Source organism: Poecilia formosa, unplaced genomic scaffold (genome assembly GCF_000485575.1).
Source record: "Poecilia formosa unplaced genomic scaffold, Poecilia_formosa-5.1.2 Scaffold75, whole genome shotgun sequence".
Lineage (NCBI taxonomy): Eukaryota > Metazoa > Chordata > Actinopteri > Cyprinodontiformes > Poeciliidae > Poecilia > Poecilia formosa.
The window spans coordinates 135,968-162,921 of NW_006800014.1; the positions used below are offsets into that span (position 1 = coordinate 135,968).

Sequence of the window (26,954 nt, forward strand, 5' to 3'; positions counted from 1 at the left end):
GATTGGTGATTGTCCAGAAAACTGCAATTGATGCACCTTCAACTTTAAGAGTACTGATCATTAGCTGAGTACAGATTGTTTAAATCTTAACTTTTTTTGAACTGCTGAGAGATGTCTTTTTTTTTCCAGTGTTTGCTTGGTTCCAGAAGTTTTCTGGGCCATCCTCCCTGACCGACTGTACAGACTTCCCTTGATCACACACAGATTCATGGAGGACTGAACACACACTCGGTTTGGTCCCAAGCGGCTCTCATTCTCAGAGCACTCTAGAGATCAGAGGAAGTGTGGATTTTAACACACCGATGTGAAACCGAGCTGCTTCTGTTTGGTCAAAAGAATTACCACAGCGGCTCAAAGGTCTATTTATGTGCCCAAATGACAACCCAGCAGCTATAAGAGGAGTTAATGTACTCATTATTATTTGGTATGAATACATGATTTTTTCCCCCAGTTGTAATGTAATGGCTTGGCTACAAAATGCTGAGCCGTCATATTAAAGCTTTAGGTTATTGTTTTCACTGATGTCTTATTGTACTCAAACATTTTTCATCAGTGTTTTTCACAGACTGCAGAAACTAGTCAAAATGGACCATTTCAATTTATTACATCTGGGCTAAAATTGTATTGAATGAAGTTTGAAATGTTAGAATTTACAAAATCTCTATTTGAAGTAAATGTTGCTCCAGACTTTTTCATTGTCTGACGTTTTGACTGATAGGATCCAAAGTATCCCATCTTAATCTTTTTTTAAAATAATAATTACATATTCAACAATATTTAATTTTCATTCATCTTAATTCATATTCAATCTGAAGACGCTGAACAGAGAATCCATCATACATCAGTCAGATGAATACTGTAGGCTCCATGTAACTTTTCTTCCGCAGTGCAAAACACCACTGACTGTGGCCTCAATAACCTCATATAGATAATGAAAATAAACAATTGCAATTAAATTATGAACAGTTCAATCTTACAGATGACTTCTCATGGGGGTTTTGATGGAGCGTGGAGTTACAACCACCACTTCATAGAAAGTTTTGAAATCGGGGAACAATTTTTCAATTGAAGTGATCGGAACACTTTCAGAACGAGGCGATTACTGATTCTGCAAGCACTTGTGGGAATCTTATTTTGTTCGATTTAATTACATGTGCACTTTGAAAAAAGTTTAAAATGTCTGCACCAAAGCCATTAGCCTTCCTACACAATTCTGCTCAATTCTCATCTCCATTCAGTGCAGGGAATTTCTAATAAACTTCATAACATCAAACTGGTGAATTACATACGTCATGGATATTCGTTAACAATTGCATAAAGTTTCAAACTTCAACAGAGTCCATGCTTCCAGCAAGCCGTTGTTTCTCAATAGTGTAGAGCCCAGACCGTCTGTACGAAGCAAAGTTTAGAACACGCAGCTGGTTTTTACCAGATTAGTACAAAGTGGTCAGGGGGGGTGTGAATTCTAATCTCATACTCAAAATGAATGACAGCCTTCATTTTGAGAATGACGAAAGATTTTTTCGTCATTGTTTTCCACTCAACGATGGAAAACATTTGGTTAACGTCACCCCTTATTAGAAGATATAAACATTCATGTGTCTAACAACTTTGGAGTTGACCAGTTCTATTGTACACTCCTCACAACAACTATCAGAACCAGCGCCCCCTAGTGGTGTCTTCTGTCCTCACTCGTCTGTGAAACTCCTGAAGTTTGCAGATGACACCACTGTCACTGGTCTGATCCAGGCCTTAGATGACAAATATTTGTATGAACTATAAAGAAGTCATCATTACATAAAAGCGCTCAACCAAAGGGACAGGGGGTTATATAACCAAAGATGTTGGGAATTCTGGATCTGAACTCCTGATCCGGAGCAAGGCCTTCCTTTAATCGACTTGCAAATCCCTCCCAGTGTAGTGAGGATTATTCCGCTGCTGAGCAGCCGCTGCTACTCAGTATTCCACTCAGAGTTGGGCACCCTGAGGAGCGGGTGATGTGTCAATCAAATCACAGCTGATCTGGGTTCACGGGACCATGTAATAGCTTCACGCTGCATCCCAGTTTTAGAGAAAGATATAAAGATGCTGATTATTCGAACACGCCTCTTCTAGCACACAGTCTGCAGGGTTACTGGAAATCCATGGGAGTGCTGCAGCCTGGATGTCTTTCACATCTAGCTGGTGTTGAAGTGGCCCGACTTGTTCTTCAGAGACTAACCTGGATGTTTAACTGATCAGCCTGCAGACTGGGGTTCATTTCCCAGCAGGGAAACCTCAAAATCAGCCAGAACCCTCACAAGAGAACAGCTAGTGTTTAATTTTTGTAGGTCGAAAAAGTGATGGTGACTTCTAGATTTCCTGCGAGTTTCATCGTTTCCTGCTTTGGTTCACTGAAGGACCTGAGAGGAAACGAGACGGGGAAACACAGAAAGTGAAAAGAGACGGGAGGCAGCTGTGCCTGAACACATGTAGTTTTTTCAGTCGTCAAACCATCTCAGAATCTACTTTCCTAGTGTGATTTTCTGTTGTTTGGCTAATTCGTCAACTGTTTTTCTGCATTACATTCTCAATATAAACCTGGAGTCTGGACCCACAGGATGTCCAGTGGGACGGAGGATTAGAGCTCTTAAAAAAGGGATGAAAATCAGCACAAAAAAAGCTAATATCTGCAGATATTAGCTATTTTTTTTACATGTTTGTAATTATCCGATAAATAAAACTGTTCTGTAGGATTTGCTTACACTGCGCATACAGTTCATATTAACCTTAATATGGAATATGGAATTCTTCCTTTTATTAAAGCTGCTATGAAAGATGCTAGAAAATGTCATTTACATTTTAAATATTAACAATTATTGAAATTGTGTCTTTCTGGGAAGAGCATGTGCAACACTTTAATATTTTTTGTTGGACCATGTTGTGACAAATAAAGCTTAAAACATTCACAACTTTGACAACAACTTTATGAAAAGGTGCCACAGAATCAGTCATTTTAGGCCACAGAAGTCCCAAAAAACATTGTAACATCCTGGAGGAACTGAAATAAATATGTAATATTGGTAAATACATTTTATCAGCCAGAGCAGCACTATTAATATCAGATGGCGATCTCAAATTTTCATATGGGTTTCTATGCTGCTGTTGTCTGACAGACTGGCTACAGAGTTGGTTGAATGCTGAACTGTCATATTAAAGTTTTAGGTTATTGTTTCCACATAAAAAGATTCAGTGTGCTCACATATTATAAAGAAATGTTGCACCAGTGCTTGATAAGCATGTGTTTTACCAAGAGCTTATTCAGTTATTAGTGACTCACTTTTCCGTCAGATTACAGAAATGCAGAAGTTCCAGCTCATCTTGTGACTGAAATGTTTCCCTGTTAATTCTGCCTCCAGGAATTCAGATGACTGTTTCGTTTCTCTGGAACATTGGCTCCATCTGAAAAGCTTTGGACTACTTCTCAAACGCTGGTTTTGGAATGGTTAAACAAACCAAGGTTGTAGCAAACAGCCATCTACCACACAGTTCAGAATGCCAGATGTCCAACCTGGATAAAAAAAATCAGTGACTAAGTCATTTTAATCTTTCTGTTTGTTAGAAACCCCCAATCCAATAAAGTTTGGCTTGATGACTCGATGTTTTGCCAGGAAAAAAAAAAAGTTTTTGATAAACGTAATTTTTTAACACAGAAATGACCAGGTACTCCATCTTTCATCCATCAAATGTATCTAACCGTCATTAACATTCTTTTACTACATGGTGTCTTTATAAAATGAAAATGGTTGGAATCTGTTGGCCCCTCAACATCTAGATTCTGGGCTCTTTTCTCTTAGTCCTGCTGTGTTCAGCCACTTGAGCAGCCCACACATCTGACTGGATCTGCAGCAGGGCAGAATGAGACGGCTTGTTGTGGTGTGGCTGCCTTGTGACGGCTCTGAGGCTGAAGAACTATAAACCTCAGCCCCCTCCTCTTCCCCCCGCAGCTGCTCTGCCTTTAAGTTTAACCAGAGGAGTCTGCTTCTGAAAGGAGTCGGCGCAGTGGCCCCTCACCATGTCTGTCCGGACTGACACAGTGAGAACACAGGCCTGAAGCAGACAAATAACAGCAAAGCTTTTCTAATGCTAATGAAGACTTCAGTCACTGAAGCTAAAAGCCTCTGAATAAGAACAGTATCCAAATGTTCAACTTCAGTGCATGATTGTGAAGTGAGAGGAAACAGATGATTATCTTTTTTATTGTTATTTTTATGAGGCTATTATATTTTTATTCAGGCCCTCTAATTGGATTTGGGTGTGGACTTTAACTAGGCCATTTTAAAATGCTCCCCACTGGAAGGTGAACCTCCGCTGCAATCTCAAATATTTTCCTGCCTCTCACAGATTTTCTTCCAGGACTCACCTGTTTCTAGCTCAGACCAGTATCCCTGCTAAAGAAAAGCCACCCCACAGCCTGAAGCTGCCCCTGCCATGCTTTGTCAGGGGGGTGAAGTGTTCACTAACTGTTGCCTTTCATCTTTTGAGCCCTTAAATCAGGGGTGGGCAACCCTGGTCCTCAAGGGCCGGTGTCCTGCAACTCTTACATGTCTCCATGGTCCAACACACATTAATCCAACAGCTGAATCACCTCCTAAGTGCAGTCAAGTTCTCCAGAGTCCTGCTAACAACCTCGTTATTTGACTCAGGTGTGTTGAAGTTGAGACACATCTAAAAGTTGCAGGAGACCGGCCCTGGAGGCCTGGAGTTGCCCACCCCTGCCTTAGACTGACTACAAATATATGCATAGCCTGGTTAAAAAAAAAACAGCTCATTGTGGCGAAAAATGGCCTGAGATGTCAACAATCAGTCTCCACTGTGAAAAGTGCAGAGCTGAACGAAGCAGTTGTTATTGTTAATTCAATATCTATAAGCTTGACCAACATGGACTTAACGGCTTTGGTCACTTCCACTGCTGCTGTTGCTAAAACTACAGGCAGGCTACAATTCTAAAAATCAGCATCATCGATCACAACTTCTCCTTCTGTTCGCTGAGTAGCCTTGTAAAAAAGTAAATCTATAGTAGAAATCCATGTCAATGGAAGAAAGCCCAGATGGTAAACTGAAGGGAGATGAGATTCGAGTGGAATTGCGTAGGAAAGCAATTATCAGGTTGATGTACGCCACACCTTTCATATTTTATTTTGTAAAGTCTGGAAAGCTTTCAGATGGCTCTGCTGTGGCACTTTGTCACTCTGCAGTCCACATGTCTGATGCCGTTCCTATATGTGAGAACGCTTCACCACAGTCTGGAGAGGAAACTTGTCAAACCAAATTCACACCACCTCATCCTGTTGTCCTCATTATTTCTGTGTTTTCTCTTGCTCATGTGAGAGAGTTCCTCTGGCCTTTCTTGTATGCTTCTGCATCATTCAGCCAGAAACAGGAAGAGCTCATGTGAAAGACCCTTACAAACACAAACCAGCAGCAGCAGCAGCAGCAGCTCTCTGTGCAGGTGTCTGCTGCTGCTTTACAGCAAAGCCTGCTCGTAATCTCGCCTCCATTTAATGCTCTGCTCCGGCTAACGGTGAATCTACAGAGGCAGATTAAATTAGATTAGCGACGCTGAGCTTTAAAGTCAAATCAGTGGCTAATGATTTTGAGCATATTTGGCAGCAGTGACAGCGCATCTTTTGTAAATAAAGGTCAGTTGGGTGGCAGGCTGTGCAGTTGACCCTGGCCCTCCTGCCATACAATGTCTTCACTGTGCCCACTCCGTCAGCTGGCAGCAACTGAAAACTTTATTTATCTTCTTAACAAAAGTTTCCAATGTGTGCACATCATAAATTTCCTTCTTTTTTTTTCTGCCGTTTTGTTCCAGGGAGTTTGTGAAAGCAGTCAGAGATCCTGCTGGACCGGAATAGCTCATTTGAAGCTCATTTGAAGCTCAAAATGCGTCAGAACTGCATCACTAAGTGCAGTTTCAGTTTCTTTATCACTCAAAGGATTGTGTAAAACACTGAACTTCCTCCCAGAAGTGCGTCCCAGTAAATTTCCCTAATGGTCACGGGTCAGATCAAACTAATGTCAGAAAAATTAAAACTCCTCTGACCATGTAGAACTACGTAGCAGCACGACAGAAGGTTGCAACGTTGTACCTGAATGAACCACGAGACTTTTGACACGATGTCTTTTTTTACGGATGAGGCCAGGATAGAGGAGCCAGCCAAACCAACCACACTGCAAAAACATATTGGAGGTTGTTTTAAGTCCATAATTCTTCAATATTGATCAAAACATTTTTCTGATGATATAAGTGAAATGATCTGCCAGTGGAACTACTTTTTATATTACATAATTATTGGCTTAAAACAAGGTTTTATTTTGCTGAAACGTTTCTTTTACTTCAAGTGAAAAGATAAAAGATAAAGATTTTAAATATCCAAAATAAATAAAGAAGCCAAAAACAAATAAAACAGATTATGAAGTCTGTAAAAAACATGTCCTTCAAAATACATTCATCATTAGGCTCAGACAGGGAAACAGGCACTACCTCCAGGTAGGACGTTTGTGAAAAGAAGCATAAATTTTAGTATTGTTTTTCAAAATGCTCTCTTCTCTGTCTCCTCTTCAGTGATAAATAATCTGCTGTCGTAGTGCTCACCATGTTGCACTGATCTTTTCGTATATTGGACGAGGTTTGAACATGCTGGCAACCGGTGCATGCTCTGCTGCTACCTGTTGTTTACCAGATGAAATCCGGTAGCCTCATTGGTGCTGACATGTTTCCATGTTGGTGGGATTTTTTTTTATTCTCCCCTGTGGATGGGATTATTCATCCCAGCTGCTCTAATCTGCCTTCACTGAGCTTCCATGTCTGTCTTCTCCTGTGTAACCTGGAAACTCTGTAATCCACCAATACAAGGCTGGAGCAGCGGCTCCGACAGGCCCCGGCCTTCCCAAAGCATTCTGGGGCACAAAGAAATTAGTTCCATTTTCACAAAGAAGCGACAAGTGACTGCCACTGGCACAAGCAGGATGATTTTTCATATTTCATTGAATGCAGTGATGAATAATTGATCTCCTCTGTGCTCCACAGGGCCTGTGTGTTTTTTTTTTTGGCGGTGCACAAAGCAATGTGGAGGAAATAAAGATCCTGATACGGCGCATAAACCAGAGGTATGACTCGTAACACACACGCATATAGACACACCATCCAGAGAGCCAGACATGTTTGTTGCCATGTCTGTGTGGAAGTGTGACTGATATGGCGAGCAGCAGCAGACGGTCATGCCGCTCCTTCTGGAGAGAGTCTGTGTTATTTTTTTTAAAGGGATGTAGGTCAGAGATTGTTGGCCTTCTGCTTCCTCCATACTTGTTGGACATTAAGTGTGTTTGAGGAGGCTGTGCTTCACAAAAGGTTCGTTCCTCTTACTGAAGTGGCTTTCACGGGGTTCCACTCATAGGTCAGCAGATGCAAGCAGCTAAAAGCTCAGGCTGTATTACTTTGTGACCTGGAGCTCCATGTTTTCCTGCTGCCTTTGGTAAAGGTCAACCTGTCCCGCTGCCCGGAGACCTGATGTGAGGTCAGCAGAGAGCAGCGCGCTCCATCCCTCCTCTGCCACAGGTTGTCTAGATCTCATCCTTAGCTCCCATCCAGTCTGACTTCCTCACCAGATAAAAACCAGTCTGAGGAATAAATGGAGGCAGAGAGGAAAATGAACCAAATCTCTTTGAGGGAACAGGGTAGTGTGTTCTCAGAGCGAATGCTCTGTGATTGTGGTTAATGCTCCCTTGGAACACGAAGTGCAGACTTTAATTATTGGAAATCTGTGTGGACATTACAAGCTCCCTCTGATCTGGACATTATTTGAATTCTATTGAGCTACTGTAATTCTACACTGATAACCAGGGGTGGGCGACATGGACTTAAAGCTTTGTCACAGTATTTTATGGTACTGTTGTGATGACAATAAAAGTTATAAGAACTATCTTTCTTCCTGTGTGACTGTGACTGCATAGCAGCAATCATAGCCACACAAATACTGCTCCTGAAAAACACTCCATTCCTTTTCTTTAGGACACTAGTCACATAAAGTATGATTTGTATCACTAAACTGCACACAATAACGCCATTTAATCATATCTTCAGACATATAGATATTCATTGCTACTCCCATTTAACAAAAGATGGAGAAAGTAGTGAAACTAACAGTACAGAAAGTTTCGGAAGGTTTTAAACCTTATTAACAATGATGCATCAAAATTCTCAAGAAATTTCTAAACAGTATGATAATTCCCACCCATACTAATCACAACGTAGAACACCAGAATGTAATCCTGACTCTGCTCTGCTCCGTAAACATCAGGTCTGAACAGGGCCGGATCTAGAAGGTGGTGGGTCTCTGGGCTGTTGCCAGTTCTAGTGCCATATCCTAAAAAGTAAGAATAATTTATTAATGCAAAACAGAAATTATCATCCATTTCATTTATGATTTTGGTTGTAAGTAGGGATTTTTATTTATTTTTTTCATTTTATATTTTATTTTTGGTTATGTTTTATTTTCGATATTTAAAATCTCTTCTGATTAACTGCTCTCTACAAAAATGTATTGGTCTTTAAGAGAACAAAGACCAATAACACTGGGCTACAAAAATATATTTTTTTGAAGCTGTCTTTGTTTTTTCAACTGAATTAGGATTATTTTGCACCACTGAATCCAAAAATGATCCGTTTTTCTCAATCAGGTTTTTATTCTAATTTGACTTGGAGAAATCTGACTGGATTAGATTTTTGTGACATCATCAATTCATTTCTGTTAATATTTCTCATCCAAAAAAGGTTTTAGGAGAAAAAAAAATGTTTTCTAACAGAGTGTATTAATTAAATGTTACAAACTTAGATTTCTGTAAATTGTATAACAAACACTGATAAAGGTAAGTACATGTAAATTGAACATTACATCTTCGTTGTGCAAAATTCTCCGTCTCTTTTCTGTCCTGATAGAATCTCTCCTCCTGCTCATCATTGATCCCAGATTCTCCAGATGTGAGAACAAGTCCTGCATTTTGATGCTCATGTTGCTCCATAGTTCAGAAAGTTGACCTGATTGAGCAAAACCAATGTGATTTTTGGTTTCAGCTCATCAACATGACCCTAAAACAGTCAAAAAAACCCAGACAATTTTTTAGTTAATGATAACAATATAGTTATTAATTAATTTACTATTATTGAGCATGGTCTCAAAGCAATGACATTATCATTTATTGTATTAATTCCTGGGACAATTCATCGTGGTGATAGGAATTAGAACTGAGTGTGAGTAACTTGATGGAGGGGTTCCAGCTCCGTCTTCCACTCTCAGAAGGTGTAAATTATGATGCGGTGTGTCTCCTGTGTCTGTGTGTGTGTGTCTGTGTGGGTGTGTGTCGGTGAGCTGCGGTGCGGTGTGGGCCAGTCACTGTTCTGGGTGTGATTCAGCCTTTTTCAGAGCGCCGGCCTCCGCCGTGCCACAGCGAAAGGAAAGACGTGTGACAGAAGAAGCCTGGCGGGGCTTTGCAGCATTAGCACATCAAATGCAGCCCTTCTGTGGGAACCCGGGCCCGCGTGTGAGAGCGAGTGAGTGTGTGTGTGTGGGCTGCATTGTAGCAAAGCTGGTGAGAAGCATCAAATGAGTCACAGATTCCAATCATCTTGTACGACGCAGACGCTTCTCGGTGTCTCTGAGAGTTTCCGCTGCGTGCAGGAGAAAATCAGCAGACAGCAGAGGTAATTATCCTGGTTTCATCCCAGGCCTGGTGATTCTACCAACACACACTGGCTCAGCGTTAGCTGGATGTTAGCAGCTCCAGGCCCATGTGTCGCTGTTGTTGTAACCCAGTTTGCCTCATGGTACCGAGATGCAGAAAGAGCAGCACTAATGAACCTTGTTAAGCGCTGCAGCATTAAACTGTCACAGAGTATGGCTTTTTCATGTGCTGCCGTCTCTCTCCCCCCCAACATGAACTGAAATGATCTGTCTGCTGACACCTTCCTGTTCCTCCAGACTCATTATATGGCTGTCACTGCACGCTGGCTCTGGGTGGAACAAAGTCACAAAGATTATTTCTGTCTTTGCTAACTACGACTATCGAAGGAGAGACAGAGACTGAACGAGCTCAGTCATTTTCACCTTTGTTTTGAAATGCATGTTTGTAAAATTTATTGTGCAGTTATGTCTGATATCTGTGAAGTGGGAAGGCATTTAATATGAAAGCTGGACAAACCAGAAACAGGAGCAGGAAGGAGGGAAAAATAATTCTGCCACCACCATAAATAGAATCTAAAGGTAAAAATGGTGCAAATAGCAAAAACAGCAAGTTGGGGAATAGACTAAACATTACCAGACATTGTATCCAAGAAATTAGGAAACTGTCCGCCTTTGTTTTATCAAGGCAAGCCCTTTTTTTTGGAACCTGCAATAATTTATTCTCTACTTTCTATTAATAATGAGCTTTCATTAAAATATTGTGTTTATTTTATTGTTGCGCAAGTGAAAACATGATCAAATTATTTTTGCGTTTTAGTGTTCCTTTAACGAGCTGCTAAAGGTTTGGACAGCACTGCCTCTGGAGAGGCCAGGCGATGATGTCATCAGCCTGTGGGCTCATTTCCAGCTGCTGAGGCCAGTGGAGGCACACTGCTGGATGTATTTTAAGGCTACACCTTTTGTGACATCATGGAAAAATGAAAAGGAATCAGACGAGATATCAGGGGAAGTTTTGTGGAGCTCCACAGGGCTGGTGCAGCTTCCTGACACCTTCAGGTTCCTGAGGATGAAACTCGCTCATCTGTCCAGCTGTAAGCAGACACTAACAGCCATGTGAGACGAGGCAGCCTATGATCCTCACTCAGTTGTTTGGAGCAACAGCCTTTATGTTTCTGTCCAACACAGCAGAGGAAAGGTTCCACCTGAGTTCAACCTCCACAACCACAGAGAAGGATTTGATCCTGTTTTTACTCCCGACTCTGTCAGGAGGGAAACACACCCAGGTCAGCGGTGTGTCTTTGAATCCCCAGCATCGCCTGAAACGCAGGAAGGTTGTCCTGCAGAAAGCAAAGCACTCAGCCAGCTGAGGTTGGATGTTTGTGGAGTGTGTCATCTGCTGGTGCTGATTTAACTGCTGTTGGACTGAGAGTGTTTAGAGTTCAGCTAACGCTCACAAACAGCCGGCTGCTGCAGAGCTCCGCCTGTGTTTCTGGGTAGCATCCAGGCTGTAAGTGGCGGTGTGAGGCTCATGTTGGTGTGTGACTGTGCAGATGGTGCAGCTCCCTAACCTCTTCCTGTGTTGCCCTCTCAACCTGCCCTCCCTTTAACACAGGCAGGCGACGGCAGGCGCTTCCTTGTAAAGTGGAGGCGCTCCTTGTTCTCTTTGCATCGCTGCTGTTATCTTTCATGCTAACTTCTGAGATCAGCAGGGAAGACGCCGCCGTTTGGGTGGCGACTCCCTCCTGAGATTTTCCAGCTGTTCTGTTGTCGGTTTGCTGCTGCTTATAGTTTCTGATCTTTCACATCAATAACGTTGTGGACATCTGCTTCAGAATACAGAGGAGCTCCTGGTCCTCATCTTCACTTCTCCACTACTGTGCTGTTGGGTTAATTTGAGGTGTTTCTGATGAGATGATGGGTTTGATTTTTATCATTGATCTCGTCTATTTTTAGAGAAGAGAGAAATGCTGACGATAAGATTCAAATGTTTTATGATGAGCAGGATGGAAATGCCAACACTAGCTAACCATCAGTCGCTAATGACAACAAAGTTTGCCATTTCTAATGTCCAGTAAACAAAAGGGTCACTTCACAGTTTGTGGGAAACCTGGACTACATCGGATCGCCATTACAACTCTCACATACTCAGGCACACTGTGTGTGTTCAAACCGTCTACACACACTGTCCACACACAGCTGAGATTTCATAAACCTATTGTATAAAAAAAAATCTTAAGTGGTTACATGAAGAATCGGCAGAAAGAATGTTTTTTAAATCATCAGAGTAATCAATTATTAAAATAATTGTTAGTTTCATCCCTAATTAAGACCTGACACTTTTCACACTGACCTCTGCCGCTGTAGAGAAGCTCACATGATCCGTTCAGTCAGTGCGTTTGATCATTTCTCTGCTGCTTCCTTTGATGATTCTTATGGGTTCATTTTTGCAGCAGTTATTTATTTCATCATGATTTTAAAACCAACTTTCCTTAAGAAGGGAAAGACCTCCTGACTGAAGGAGAGCTCTTAAACTTTCAGGGTCACAGTAAGGTCATCTGAGCAGATGTTGTGACTGAGGTTCAGCTTTCTGAATGCAGCAGACGCTTTGGTCCAAGCTGTCTCTGTTCACGCTCTGCTTTGTCATTAAGGTTCATTTACCAGTTACACCACACAGGGCTGCAGAGTGGTTCACCACAGTTAAGCACCAACACGAGAGCACTTCGGCCTGTCGGTAATCAGCCACAGCCTCCATCAGCCCCCCACATGTTGGAGGTTTAGTGGTACTGTGGCTTTAATTCTAATTGGGGTGGGGCTGCAGCCATATGCCGCCTCCGGTCCCCAGGGGCTAAAGCAGCAGCTTAATGAACGTCCCAGCAGGATTTAATGCTGCTTTAGGTCGCCGCAGTGTGTAGCCTGTAGGGGGGGAAGGAGACGAGCATCCCACCCCAGACTCCATCTTGGTTACCCCTGAGATTCAGGCCCAGACTTAACTCGGATCATTTCGGTCTATCCAGCCCCACAAACTATTTCTCACCAAACTTTAATTACAGATTATGTACAATTCATCCACTCAGGAGGGATTTCAGACCACAGTTTTTCAGTTGGACATAAAAACAAACATGTTTGGCTTGGCTGTAACATTTCCATACGAGTGTAGAAAAGAAAAGGCTCACATTTCTGTGTGCATGCTGCTTCCAAAGAGCGATGGCGACAAGACTTAGAATGGAGGGGACAAATAACACAATGGCTTCCTTGTTTATTTTAAGAATGCTGCAGACGCAGAAAAAAAATAGAGACTGAATCCCAGGAGCGAGCCAGAAATGAGGCAAAAAACAAACAAACAGCACAACCATTTTCTGCTGCAAAACTTTAGTTTTCAACATTTTTTTCAAAATGGAAATCAGAATGTGTGCCGTTTCACTGTTGTGGCCTTTAAACAAAACTGCAAACTGCTGAACTTCCTGGTGTTGACTCAATCTGGTAAACAAAGAGATGAACTTTACCACAGCGCAGAAACCACGTCTGACTCTCAGCTGGGGCATCCAGTCCGCCACGGGTTGTCTCTGCCCCGCACACGACTGCTGCTCTTCAGCCAGAGAACACAGAAACAGATTCACGATGTTAGATTTTTGGTCGATAGCCTGATACCAATACCAATATTTCTTTCCTGTCCCTACCTACTGAAATTCTGTGGCTTTCTTTACTGTGGAATTAAAATACTACATCATCTTTGTCAATTTAGCCTGCTACCAAATTTAAACGCTAAAAAGGAGGCTGACAATGATGTAACACTTTCAACTTGCATTATGTTTAATGTCAAATTTATTCATGACATCTGCTTTCTCTAAGACAATGACAACACAAATTTGACGTTCTGAGCTTCAGGCATCATTGTCACTGGTTTGTCATATAAAAACACCATTTATGTCTGTGAGTTATTTTTGATGGAATGGCTGATGTCCCATATTAGCTAATATCGGCTGTTGCCGATAACATCATACGTCCCTCGTTAGCTTCATGGCTGTGTTGTTCTTGCAGCCGGGGGGAATTCTTCAATGTTGCTTTATACATATGCTTCACATGAAGCTTCTTCCAACGTGTTTTGAAGCCTGTCTAGTGATCAAAGTGTGAACTTTGGAAGCAGAAGTGCGTAATAAGTCGACTGCACTGAATTTGGCAGAGAAACTCTGTGAATAATCTGTGTTACTGCATTTTAGGTCATAAAATGTTCCTTTTATTATATATAAAAGAAATTGAATTATTTATATGTAGTTTTAATATTAAAACTACATATAATGACAAAAACCACATACATGACAAAAAAGACTTGGGTGGTTAAATAAAAAAGCTGCAGAATTTTAAACCAAATAATTATCAGAATGATCCAGTAACTAAAATAAACATTAGTTGCAGCCCTGTTAGGTGATTCCATTTTCTCAACTTCAAAACACTCAAAATATCCTTAAAATCTTGCAAAAACTGTAGTAGTGATTTGTGTTTTGCATTCAGCCACATTCAGCGTTAATGTGACGCCTACAGGAGGAAGGCAGCATGATCCGATTACCACAAACTTATCTTTCTATCAATGTAACCCTCTCTGCAACTGTTTGTCGTCTGTTCATGCAGCTGCTTATTCTTATTAAATCATCTTTACTGATTGGAAAAACAACAAATTCTATCAATTTGATTTCCTAAGGATTTGGTAGCTTTTGGTTCACCTTCCTAATAAGTTTGATCTAGAAATTTCATTTTCTTTTCAGCTTCTTTTGCTTCTCTCCTACCAGTTTTGGACGGTAGGATAGAAACAAAAGTTTTGATATACAAACTTCAGATTGTAATGAGATCTGCTATCACTCTGTTCTATTTTTCCTTTATGTATATATACAGCTCTGAAAAAAAATGAAGAGCCTGTTGCACTTAAAACCTCCTGGTTCTTCTACCAAATATTGATTTCTGAACTCTTCCTGAGTTCAAACATTAGCATTGTTGTTTCTAAATGAATATTCACTTGTTTCTTTGCATTATTTGAGGTCTGAAAGCATTGCAGCTTTTGTGTTATTTTGACCATTTCACATTTTCTGCAAATAAATAAATACTAAAATTTTGCTTGGGATTTTGGAGACATGTTGTCAGTAGTTCATAGAAATAAAATAATAATGTTCATTTCACTCAGACATATAAGTATAAAAAGTAAAGTCAGAGAAACTGATCATCTTAAGTGATCTCTAATTTTTTTTCCAGAGCTGCATATGTTCTTTTTTTTTAACAAAGAAAATAAAAATAAGTTTAAAAAGAAAAGACTTATGCATTTTGCCTTTGTTTTTATTTGGAAATAAAGCTTTTTATTGGGTTTTGTGATAGAATCCAGTAAATGTAATTCAGCATATAGTCCTGGAAGCTGACTGGCCGTCGTCATGCCGCTCCAGTTCACAGTAATTTATTGACTGACTTTAAAGGCGCCCACTCGCCGTGCTGTTTCTGTAGCCTTGGTAAAAACAAAAGAGTAAACAGCAGGAGACAAATTAGATACGGCCCCATCTCTCAGGCCTACGACTGCTATAATTAGAGGCTCTGCTTTTTATACATATATAAATATAGCCGTAGTGATACAGTCTGAGGTTCCTTCGTATCACCCCACCTGAGCACAGGAAACAAACAATCTGTCACACCATGCCAAAGGTGCAACACGTCATCCCAGTGGGGGCGCCGACGGAAACTGAAAGCACAGTTTTAGTAAGTTTTCTGCTCACTGGAGGCTGTTTTCAGGACACATGGGGGAGTTTAGCCTCTGGTTTGATTCTATTTTGGGAGTTTATGGGTCTAAATTCTGCTCTTCAACAGAAACAAAACTTACCTAAGCATATAAATAAACGAAGTGACAGGTCATCACTGTACGCTGTTTTAAATATAATAACAGATTCAGAAAATTATAGTTCTTCAAATGAGCTTGATTTTATTGTAAACAGTCCATAAAAAGTCTGCATGTTCATATACAGACCAGAGAGCTCTCACCACCTCATGCTGCCGCCAGGCAGTAAAGATGTTGCCATGTTATTTGAGCTCTTTCTTCCTCAAGCTTTCATTACTGACTGGAGCTGATTCCCTTTTCCCAGTCCTTGTAAAGCTAAACGTAAGTGTTTGCAGCCGCTGCCAACATGGGAGACGTTTAGGTTTTCTGAAGACAATGGGGGGAAAAAAAAACTTTTTGTTTCCAGACATGTTTTAATCTGACCAAGAGTTGTGGAAAAAGTTGCATAGAAAATTTTATGTTGCCTTACCTCACTTAATGCTTTCTCTGGATGGAGGTCAGCTCTAACTCCTGTTATAATCACAAAAGTGTTCATTTTCAGGTTAGTTTGTTTTTTTTGCTATTTCATATGTGGGAAACTGTAAAAATGACAACAAACTTTTTAAGTAGTTGAACATAAACGTGGTTTGATGTACGGCCGGTCCTCCAGAAAAGTACAGTTTATGACTTTTCTGGACTTTATAATTTATCTGTCCTAAATCATGTAGTTCTGAAACCTGAAATCGTTGCTATCAAATCCTGAATCAGCACAGCTGTGGACCTTTTTCTGATGCTGACATATTTCTTCTCTGGTGTCTGATATCAGCCCCAACAGAGAAATCAGGATTTTCTTTTCTGGGCTTTTTGTTGACAAGCTTTTGCTACATTTGTCTTGATTCCTCGCCGGTTCATAGCAGTTGGAAAGTAAACCACATAAGCAATTATGTTTCACTTTGGATGTATGTTCTACACACACCTGTCTTGAACATACAAGACAACTGTCACTGTATAGTGATGGGATGCTTGGCCAGGCCATGTTCAGGCATGGCCTAGCATCCCACCACTACGCAGTGACCACCGCTATCTTTACAGAGGCTCCACCTACAAGCAGTCACCATGGCAACAACAGAAGAAATGAGAGGGTGGCTAGTTCAAACACCTCTGAACCTCTTCTGTCCTCTGCAGTCCCAGTCCTATGATGCTGTTAAAGGGAAGTTGTTTCTCTCCACTGTGGCCTCATGCTTTCTCTCGGTGGGGCATTTGGTTTGGGGGCATTGCTGTAATCAACGCTCAGATGATTAGATCATTCACACACCTGCTATAAACTCACTGTTCAGCACTGTCTGAACATCTCTGACAGTGCTGTTTACATTATATCCTATATGCATGTATCATATGATACATTTGTTCATGCAGATTTCCTGAATTTTGGGAGGTCGGCACCCTGGGGGCCTAAGCAGCTGCTTAATTTGCTTATGCATTGGGCCGGCCCTGTTAAAAGTGTCACATTCCAAATGACACTTAATGACAATAACCATAAACATTGATAAAGACTCCTTTATGTTCGTAACAGCTATGTCATGTTTGACACTGTGGTGTCAGTATTGTGCACACACCTTTAAATAAAGTGTTACCTTATGAAGTAATTAAAGAATAACTTGTTGCATGGAAAAAACAGAAATCATTATTTTCTTTTGTGCAGAGCTGATGTACTTTTGGGGTTTTCCAGTTCATGCTGTGTGTTGGAGCCTCCCCAGTGTTGTAAAAATGCCATGTAAAATACATGCAGTAATAGTCTACAATACTCTACTGGATCAGAGTATTTTCTGGAGCTGCAGGTCAGTCTGCTCACTGGGACAAGTAGTTGCATCTTTCCTGATTCTCAGCATCATGGTCAGGCTGCGCCCTCTGGTTCCAACATGTCATTTATATTCCACTTTCTTGTATTTGATTCTCTATGGGCCCTTAAATCAGCCCACCCGCTGCATCCCCCATGCCCCGCTCTGCCAGCTCGGGTCTGGCTGCTTGGGCACACAAAGCGCTCTTATAGCTCTGTGCTCGGGAACGTGGTAACCTAGCAACGGGCTCGGAGAGACAGATCAGTGCATTAGGTCAGTGATGAGTGTCTCGCATGCTGTCAGTCACAGCTAGCCCTGCTTCCTGCTCTTTAAACCGGCACTTTGACCTCTGCTTCTGCTTTCTCTCAGGTGTTTAACCTGCAACTGCAGACATCAAGGCTTCAGTGGCACCGAGCTTTTAGTTGGCCGTTGTACAGAGCAACGTGACGACTGAGTCGGCCTGTCATGATGACACGTCTTGCTGGACAATAATTTGACCCAGTAATCATTACAATAAACAATGATACTGTTGCTTTGACATCATTTTGAAGTAATATAATGACAATGGCATAATAATGCAAGTTCACACTGTCAGAGTCTAATAAACTTTAATTTTGTAAAGAACACTGAAACTGGAAGATATTTTAAATATCCAAAATAAACAACAATATGTCAAAATATTCTGACATATTATTTGCTTTGAATTGTGAATCATAATATAAATAAATGACCTGAAATGGACCTGAACCCTGCCTGGTCCAGAGGCCTCCTCAGTCTGTTCATAGACAGAAGCAGAAGAAGCTTAATATGAGGTTGTTGTTTTTTTTTTTTTTTTTTTTTTTTTTTACATTATTTGAAGCTGAATCTGGTTTTGGCGTAGGACCCTTCATGATGAGGACCGCTGAAACCCGGTTCAGTTCAGGAGCCAGGCTCTCTGAGCTGAATGGAAACTTAGCATCTGAAGCTTCTAACCACATCCTGCAGGCCGTGATGATGCTGACACGGCTGTCAGCTTGTAGAGCACAGGGTTGCACCTTCTCTTTTTTTTTTTGCATTTGCACACAGGAAGACGCATCACCCACTAACTGAATTATAACCCCCTTTCTTCTGTCATCTTTTTTTTTCATCAAACATTAGCACTATTATAAATGAGTCCCACAAACACAAACTAAATTATTGGCATTTTCGTGCCTTCGAAAAGCTTTCTACTAACTTTGTGTTTTATTTAATAGACCAACACAAGGAACTCAGCAGAAAGACATTTAAGGAAAACTATAAGAAGTTATGTTTGCTGTAGGGCTGAAATGATTATTTGCATTAATCATAATGAAACAATTATTGAACTGTCAACTAATTTAGTATTCAATTAATCATCACTAAATGAGGAGGATCTAGGAGTATAGACTCTAAAACAGGCCATTTGCTGAAAGAACAACACACTCAGCAGTAACTAAGACAAAACAGTACAGTAAAATACATCCACTTTATATTTGAGATAAAAATTGACAGACAAAAGTTATATTTTTGTCTGTAAATCTGTTCCACCCTGAACTACTCAAGAGGCAGATTTAGCTTCACCTGTTTCAAACTCTGCAAAATAATCTCCTGTTGCTATCCAATTATTATTGGGTTAATAAAAAATAAAAGATTCCCACACAATCCTAAACTGTACCGATGCTACATAATGGGCTGAGCTTTTCACATGATTCGTCCTATGCTACAAGTGATCAAACGTTCACTAAAGGAATGCTGTATTATCTCATTTTAAGCTAAAAAAAGAGTATTTTCTTTTCTCATTTGAAGACTTAAACAATTAATTGACTAATCATCAGACTAATCAATTAATCATCACACAGCAAATATGTAGAAGAAGGTGTTCTGGTCAGAGGAAACTAAGATAAATTTTTTTGCAAAACCATTTTTGTGGAAGAAACTGAGAACACCATCCACACCATCAGACATGGAGGTGGCAGTATCATGGTGTGGGGATGGTTTTCTTCAGCAGATAGGATGACTGGATCATTCAAGGAGGAAAATCCGGGAAGATAATCTTTTGGAGGCCACAGAAGACATAGAACTGGAGCTGATGTTCAGTCTGTATATGCAGCCAGAGCTATAAAGGAACAGCTTGAATCACTGCATAGTCATGTGTTAATATGGCCCAGTCAAAGTCCGGAGCAAAATCTAAATGAGAATCTGTGGTAAGACCTAACCATTGATGTGAGTAGGTGTAGTTCTACAAAGTACTGACTCGCAGTCAACAGTATAGAGAGCCAGAGGAGGCTGGTGTGAACCTTCCTCCTGGTTCCGTCCATCACTGTCTGTCTCTACTGACTGATGAAACAGAACCTGTGACCCTGAAAGCTCCCGCTGTGGTTTCTCTGCCCTGAATGTCGGGGAAACTGCAGCGGCTCTTTATTTGCTCTGTTTCCTGCAGCGTGCCTTCAGCGCGGCAGCAGCCTCAGGAGACTCTCTGTAATCAGAGGATGTCTTCCTGACAGGCGGCTTTCCCTTTGTTTTTCACTAAAGTGAATTGAAAAGCAGCACTTGTGATGTTGATCAGCAGGCGCAGTGCTGTCACTCGTCTCTACTGTGACAGCACAGCACTCTCTCCATTCACTCAGTGATACGTTCCAGTACAGTCCGCTGTCAGAATTTAGTTTTAATGAACGGTGTTGTTAGTCTGTTGGAGATTCTCCTCCCTCTGGCTTTTTCCACACAGGACTGCACATTAAACAGCCTCTGAACGCCTATAATCTGTTTTCATTTGTTTTCTTCTGGAGAGGTTACAGCTTGGGACATAAAGTTAGTGGCCAATAAAGCAAAAGTGGCTGGTAAACCTTTTTTGTGTTTTAATAGTGAAAATAAAGGAAAAAGCGTTCTGTTTATGTGTGGTGTCTCCCTGTTATTCTGTTATAATTATGAAATACATATTTCTGCTGGTATATTTGCAAAAACAAGCTTTTTAACATAATCCAGTAACGTCTGATTATTTTTAAGTGTGACTCGTGGACCAAAGTGAAAATACAGAATAATCACCCACTAAATTTATTCATATTCATTTTTAAATGGTTTTTTGAACAGAATATTATGTTTCTGATGCTCTGCATAGAGTAATAAAAGTGTAACTCATAGGAGTGAATCCATAAATTGGCCTCAATTTTTTTCATTCTGGCCACAGTCTGATACTTGCATGTAAACCGATCTTATCTTCCTCTGCAAAGGTTTGAAAATCAGCCACTGTCCCTTTGCATTTTTTCCTGGAAAAAAGGCCTAGGGTCAATAAAAATTTGCAGGATGTGCCATTTTTTAAAATGAAATTATTAAATTAATCAGTTTCTAAAGTAACATTTACCTCCAGTCCCTACTTATATGCTGTGTCTGGATCATGGCAGCAGACACTGCGCCTTGAGGCTGCAACTCGGACTTGGCCCGGAGTTTGACTTTGATTCAGACTCGAGCCCTAGAGACTTGACCTTTAACCTGGAGTCTGAAACCTGAAGTGAACATCTCTGCATTGCAGTTGATTTACCATGCATGTGCCATGCATGATTCTGATTTTATTTCCAAAGCTGATTAAAATCTTTGTTTTGTCCATCCAGACTTTCAGAAAATGAGCAGCCTTGAACTGAAATCATGTTTTGGCATTTTCAAATGTTAGTCCAGCAGTCGTCTGTCTTAGCAAGTGATATCAGCAGATGTTCAACCTCTCCGTTTGCCCTCTCCTGTTTGGTGCAGATAAATATGAAACTGAAAATGTCTCCTTTTCCTTCTGAGGGGATTTCAGAAACGATCCTGACTGTTTTGTCCCAGAGACGACCGTTTGTAGCCTTGAGTCTGGCATTTTCATCATCGTTTTTTGTAAACGGGCATCTTATAAAAGTCAGACTCACTGTATGTGTGTGTGTGTGTATATATATATATATATATTTTTTTTTTTTATAAAATATTTGCATTCTTTTTGCTAAAACATAAATATCATGTTGTTTCCATCATTTTCTCTGAGCTCTCCTGGTGACAGTGGGGATGCACCGATATGAAAATTAGGTCCAATATCAATGTCCAATATTAATGTTATTGTTATTGCTGATAAGAGATATGATTTATATTTCAGTACCACACCTTGAAATAAACAGCCTCACTTAACTCTGTCACAATAAGCAATAAATTTATTAACCAATGAATTGCATAATAAATTTAAATGAGCTCAGAAATGTCCATTCTGATTATTCATATTTTTGAATGGTAGTTTTTATTTCTGGTTTTGCGCTTGTTTTCTTTTGGGATATTTTGAATATCCTCCAGTTCCAGTGTTAAGTGTTGTTTACTAAATTAAAGTTTATTGGTATTTGACAGGGGGCTGCACAGTGGCGCAGTTGGTAGAGCTGTCGCCTTGCAGCAAGAAGGTTCTGGGTTCGATTCCCGGCCCCAGCCTTTCTGCATGGAGCTTGCATGTTCTCCCTGTGCATGCGTGGGCTCTCTCCGGGTTCTCCGGCTTCCTCCCACAGTCCAAAAACATGACTGTCAGGTTAATTGGCCTTTCCAAATTGCCCCTAGGTGAGTGTGTGTGTGCATGGTTGTTTGTCCTGTGTGTCTCTGTGTTGCCCTGCAACAGACTGGCAACCTGTCCAGGGTGTACCCCGCCTCTCGCCCGGAACGTGAGCTGGAGATAGGCACCAGCACCCCACCAAGGGACAAGGGTGAAGGAAATGGTATTTGACAGGGCAAACTTGCTTTATGATGCCATTATCAATGCATTGCTTGAAATTTTCTTAAAGCATTATTATCGTTTATCGCAATAATTACTGGGACAATTTCATTGTCCAGCAGAATTTCTGGTGACAGGCATAGCCACATGGCAGACTTCACTACTGCTTCTCTGCTTCTGTTAAACTTCCCATAATCCTTTGCTGCATCTCTCTGTCACATAATTACCAACCTCCTCCTGTCATGTCCACAAACAAATGGCACCAAGATGGAAATACACATCGATTGTTAATATATTGGACTGATAGCAATATATTAAAAAACCACTAATATCGGGAGATGTTAGTGCTGATACATTGTGTGTCCCTAGTTGACAATGAAGAATGAAGTCTTCCAGCAATCGAAGTGTGGTTAGAGCTTAGTCTCTTGTTGTCTCTCAGGCAAACTTTCAAAAGCAATTGACTGTAATAAAATGATAATTGTCTGTATTTTTGTTGCAATGAAGAGGGAGGAGGAAGCCATTAGTGTTGGTGTTGATTCATCGGGCGCCCAGGGGGACGCAGGAGTGCGGGGGCTGCCAGGTCAAGTCTTGGACACAGCTGCATTATTAACAGAAGAACAGAAGGTCAGCTGTCGGCACACGTCTGCAGGGCTCACATCAAGCAGCTCGGGCCATTTCTGGCTCTCCGGTTGACTTGGTTTAGGCCGTTTAATGAAGGCCTGGAGAGCTTCCTCCTCACATTTCACACTTTTAGCTTTAATAACAGAGAGCCACACAGAGCACACACAGAGGAAAACCTCTACTGAAGATGAGAACAACCTAAGGGACAATGGCATAAAAAATATGTTTATTGATTAAGTAAGTGAATTAGTCTCTTCAGAACCATTTTAAAACCTATAAAGCAAATAATTATCTTAATTTTCTTCCTCCTTTCAGACTCCAGTTCTATTTCTGATCATACTGCTGATAAAGTTCTAAGCAATGTCTAATTCTTCATGGGTTTTCTTGTTTCTTTCAAATTAAGCTTGAATAAGAACAGAAAACTCAAAATTAGACTGTGAGTCTGTTAGAGTTTTAAATACTTTCGTTATCTTTTAAAATAACCTGAGTGTTTGCTGTCATATTCATAGCACTTCTATTCCAAGCTGTAGTAATAGATTATAGAGTAGTTGGTGTTAGCATTGTAGAGTTATCGTTTTTTACCTAATGTTTTAATTGATAGGAAAATTAGTTACTGATTGAATTAATTGCCACCTCCAGGTGATTTTTCTTATAATCCCTTGTAATATAAACATTTGTGTTTATATTTGTGACAAAATCTTTGTGACCAAGATTTTGTCATTTGTGACAAAATCTTAATCAAGTTTATTCATAGATCATCTTAAAAACGACAAGATTGACCAAAACGTTTTACAACAGGCACAGAAAACTAAAAAGAGGGAAATTGGTTGACTTTGTTAAAGGTCAGCAGCATTTTGAACCAAAAAAAGAAAAGAAAAGATCTAAGACTGTAGTTTTGTGGTACACCCCGGTTTTCTCGGAATCAGAGAAAAATCTCTGATTAGAGAAAAGATTTCATCCATTGGAACAGCATAGAGTTTATGTTCCAGACAGTTTAAGTGGTTATGAAATGGACTAATTTTCTATTAACACTGCTTATCATCACCACACAGTGTTGGAATCAAATGGAATTAGTCCTTAATGCCGCAATATTGAACTGATGTTGATGCATTAAAAATAATGAGTAATAAATATGTTCAGAGTCTGATGAAGTCACTCTGGAGTTGGTAATGATCTTCAGCTCTCAGTATTACTATACAAGTTTGTCTTATAGTTGATTGGTAATCTTTACCAATCTTTAAAAAGCCTGACCTACTAATTCTGATTGTTTTTGTTTGAAAAGTCACTAAGTCTGTGGTTGACGATCATTGACCGCGCTCGTGTAGACGTGGGTCGGGGGAGTAAGCCAGTCAGCTCTCTCTCTCTGCAGAGCTAAAGGACAGTGGCTGATTCTTTGTGGAGGAAGATGAGATCAGTTTCATATATAGGGCTGCACCGATTGCAGTTTATCGACCAATCCCTGATTACTGATCTTTAAAAAGCCTGACCTGTCGATTCTGATTTTGGTTGATACCATTTTTTTTTTTTTTGGTCTGAAATGTAGCTAAATATAGCAAGAAAGTAGCCGAGTTGGAGTAACTATTAACTGCAAAGGTGCAGACATGACCTGGTGGGCCGGTCTGTCAGACAAACCCCTCTCACAGCAGAGGAAAATAGAACAGTCGCTGAGGTAAATAAGATCGACTTCACATGGAAGTATCAGCCAATCGCTGAGCTCCCAAAATTAAGAAAATCGCCAGGCTGATAAATCGGTGCACCCCTAGTTAGACTTGCAAGGGATTATATGAGATGTGCTTTGATTTATCAGGATTCTGTTATTTCACCTGTTCCTTCACCTGAGGCAGATTGGAACTTTTCCTTTAGGAGCCGTCATGGAGAGTTATTTTCACTCCAAAGTCATCAAGGACATTGTGCTTTGGTCCTGTTAAAGTCTTGGTCCTGCAGCTGACTCTGTTATCAGGAGTTCTGGGAGTCTCCACTTTGGAGGAGTTTTCTTTTCTATTGTCCGCATGTGAACTCTTCACCCCGCTGCTGCTTTTTCTGACATTGAGCCATCCTGACACAATGGTGTCATGGCTGACTCCACCTCGCCTTGTTTTGACTGGCAGGAGCTGGAAGCCACAGACCCCCCGTACCCTGGGTATCATCTGGAAAGAGCTGCAAACAGGGGGCGGGAGAGAAAATTCGGAGCAGATAAAGATGAGGAGGTCTGTGTTTCTGTGATCTAAGCTCGGCTTCGCCGCTTCCTCCAGCGGCGCTACACTTAAGCAGAGCGGCAGGACGGATTGTTCCAGCTTTGACAGCTTGAAGCTTGTAATCTCAACCAGAAAGCACATGCTGTGCACTAAAATATGGGGAGCATCTTAAAAACATAGATCCATAACAGCCACATTTGACTTCTTCCCCTCCTCTGGCTGCTAGTCTGAAAGCAGCAAGCTGACATTCAGGGCGGGGATGAAAGATGGAGGATCCACTCTTTGACTCTTAATGATGGCTGTTTGAGTTGCTCTCCTGTTGGGGGTCTGGGGAGAGGAGAGGGGGTGAAAAAAGTGAGAACATATCGTCAGCCTCCCACACTCTGCTCCACCTAGTGGTGGGACTTATGAAGAACCTGTTCACATCAAGGAGCCGGTCAAATGATCAGGTTTTGAAAATGTGTTTTTCTAAGAACAAGCCATTCATAACAGTTTTATTTTAATTGTTTTTGTGAGTGAATTTAACAAAAAAAAGTTGACTCATCACGTAAATAACCGCAGTACAGAAAAAAAATGTATTTTCATAAAATCTAAAATTCCTGATTTAATCTTTTAAATGACTTAAAAGATTAAATCATTTATTTAATCTTTTTCCCAGATTAAATAAATGATTTTATAAATTAAATAGAATAATTTCTAAGTTTGTAAGTCATTAACTGAGACTGCAGACCTGCCGTTCCGTGTAAAGAGCCGCTTCAAAAGAATCGGATGAACACCAGCTCCATTTGCTCTAGAGACGCTCCAGACAGGGAGGCTTTGGAAATGTTTTTATTCTGTTTTATTAATACCGTCCCTTGGTCATAAATCATATCCCACAGTTGGAGCAGCTGTTGCCAGTTTCCAGGGCAGCCGTAAATAGAAACGTTTTCCCTCTCGCTCCCAACCAGCCGGGGTCCGTTAGCAGACCTGAGCTGGCTCCGTTCCGCTGTGTTTAGACGAAGGAGAACCAGGCAGGACCGGCTGCAGGTGCTGCTGCTGAGCCTGCAGCGTTTCCTCCGTTCTGTGCCAGGTGGCCCCCACTGACCCCTGCCGAGTGGAGCGGGGCCCCGGGCAGAACCCAGGCCCCGCGCTCTGACAGGAGTCAAGGAGAATCCTCTTCTGTTGTCATAACACAAGAATGGTCTCTAAGAAGTGGCCTACAACAAACACAGCGTGACACTCAGAGGTTCCTAGGATAGTACAGTGATTAGGCATAACATTATGACCACTGAAAGGCACAATAACACTGATCATCTCTCTATCATAACTCCAGGGTTAGAATGGTTTTGGGTTTTTCATGATAGTTTCGTTTTATTTAGTTGTGACTTTTTGTTTGTCTAATTCACTAGTCTTAGTCTTTAGAACGTGTTTGCTAGTTTTTATTAGTGATTATTGGTTAAATATTGTTTAGTTATAGTTTAGTTTTGATTAGTTTTAGTTTTCTCATAGTTTAGTTAATTTTAGGTGAAGAATTCCAAAAGTAATTTTATTGTGTTTATGTTTGCATTGACTGGGTTATGAAAACTCAACAGAAGATAACATTTTCAAAAATGTATTCAATTATTGCTGAACAGCTTTGTGTCACAATTTCATGGACTAGCTTCAGCGCCGCTAGGAGGAATATGGAGTGTGGTCATTTGCTGACAGCTGATGTAAACTTCTTCTGTGGGGAAAAAAATCTCTTTCACCTCAATTCGAAAGGCTAATAAATGGATTCATAAATATGAAATCGAAGGACATTATATCTGTCACTTCAGTATATTTTAGTTTTATAAATGCACTACGTTATTCCAGTTAGTTAGTTTTCCCTATTAATTACCATTTTTATTTATTTCGGTTAACAAAAATGTTTCCTCAATTAAAATGTTGTAATGCTCTCATTTTCCCCTCTGTGCAACACTCAGGTCCGGTTAGCAGTTCCTGGACCTGACCAAAACCCCTCAGACTCATAACTTTAAGAAATAATGAGATTTGCTTAAGTATAAAACAGGCTTTAACGCCAAAAATGATCAAATGTTACAAGTCATACATGGAACAGAT

At 40.7% G+C, this 26,954-nt stretch overlaps 1 protein-coding gene across 4 annotated transcripts in view; it reads left to right on the top strand.

Annotated features, from left to right (window-relative positions):
• Positions 1-26,954, top strand: part of fynb (FYN proto-oncogene, Src family tyrosine kinase b) — a 73,218-nt gene that overhangs the window by 11,892 nt on the left and 34,372 nt on the right. For 3 of the 4 annotated variants that reach the window (XM_007556001.2, XM_007556005.2, XM_007556004.2), the window contains exon 2: positions 7,076-7,155. The exons of the other annotated variant lie outside the window; for it this stretch is intronic. The gene's annotated coding sequence lies outside the window, so the exon portion shown is untranslated. The remainder of the gene's footprint in view (positions 1-7,075; positions 7,156-26,954) is intronic. 4 annotated transcript variants of the gene reach the window in all.